We start from the raw sequence: 1563 nt of genomic DNA on the forward strand, positions 1-1563 counted from the left end.
ACCCATGTAATTCTGCAGCGTTCTTCCCATGTGGTCACCTCACAGCTGCATGACATTGTTAGTGACAGGGAATTCACCAACCCTTAAGGAGAGACATTTCTTTTATCTTTATTTATTTATTTTCCAGATTGTGTTATTTTTTATTTTTTTATTTCAAAATATTAAAGCGGTACAGATGTTCTTGTTATATGGATGAATTGAATGATGACACTATAAGTCAGGGCTTATTAAGTGCGCCGGTCACCAGAGTAGTATACATTGTACCCAGCAGATACATTTTCCTTCCATCTTTAGATGGACCTGATTGTTAGTTCTTCTTTAGGCGGAGCTGAAATCTTTCTCACTGAAGTGTCCACATTGGTCTTAATTTTAGTTCTTAGGATCATACAGAAGAATTCTTATCCCTTTCTTATATCCTTAATGCATTTAAAGGTAGCATCATTTCTGTCTCTCTTGGGGTTCTCATCTTCAAACTAAACATCCCAATTCTTTCAATAATTTATCATTGCCCTCATTTATTTTATCTGAATGTGCTACAGTTTATCCATTTCTTTCATGTAGTCTGGTACATTGATAGGAACTTCATTCCAGGCGTGGTCTCATGCTTTAGAGTACAGTGGCTTAACATATATATTTTATTTTCTGGACATTTAACGCATGTTGCTTTTGTCTCTGTTGCACTAGAACCCAGATGGCTCCCTCTCCCAAGCAGCGATGATGCAGAGTGCCTTGGCCAAAGAAAGGCGGGAACTCAAGCAGGCACAGCGGGAAGCTGAGATGGATTCTATTCCCATGGGACTCAACAAACACTGGGTTGATCCTCTGCCTGATGGTAGGACCCTTGGAGGGAGGCGTGGGCCTTTTTAAAAAATCTAAGCCTTCCAGTATGCAGGGAGGGGGTTCTGCCAGCACACACTAAATTTAGCCTTGGTTTTTCACATCAGTTAGAGTGTGTTTGTTTGTTTTGTTTTTTAAACACATGTTTAAAACCAAAAGTGTTTTAGTAACCTTGGTCAAATCATTGGACTGGCTGAATTTCTATTCTGAATTACTTAGAAGATTTTATTTTAGGGCACAGTGGCTCATGCCTGTAGTCCCAGCTACTTGGGAGGCTGAGACGGGAGGATCCCTTGAGCCCAGGAGTTCAAGGCTTCAGTGAGCTATGATCATGCTACTGCACTCCAGCATGGGCAACAAAGCAAGACACTCCATCTCTTAAAATAAATTCTTTTTTAAAAATTTTACAGGTAGTGTACAGGTAGTATAATTGACTATGGTAGAGAAATTGAGACCCTAAGGACAAATGGGACTCAAGTCTGTCAAGAGGGGATGGGATGGGGTTGAGAAGTGTGTTTCAGGCTCAGAAGTAGTTTGTGCTGGGGCCATGGGGTGGGAAAGAGGACCTGGAAGGAGGCTTGTGTGGCTGGAGTACAGAGAGCGATAGGCAGAGTGTGGGGGATGAGGCAGGAGTGGCAGGCCAGGCCTTTGTAGACAGCATTCAGAATCTGGCCTCAATTCTGAGTGTACTAGGAAACGTTGAAAAGTTCTAAGCTGGGGAATGGC

At 42.1% G+C, this 1563-nt stretch overlaps 1 protein-coding gene across 1 annotated transcript in view; it reads left to right on the plus strand.

Moving 5' to 3' along the window:
• The window catches only part of DHX8 (DEAH (Asp-Glu-Ala-His) box polypeptide 8), a 59036-nt gene that overhangs the window by 31589 nt on the left and 25884 nt on the right, over window positions 1-1563 (plus strand). The window lies entirely within an intron of this gene.

The sequence above is a fragment of the Propithecus coquereli genome, unplaced genomic scaffold, assembly GCF_000956105.1.
Source record: "Propithecus coquereli isolate 6110/MARCELLA unplaced genomic scaffold, Pcoq_1.0 Scaffold598, whole genome shotgun sequence".
NCBI classification, from domain to species: Eukaryota; Metazoa; Chordata; class Mammalia; order Primates; family Indriidae; genus Propithecus; species Propithecus coquereli.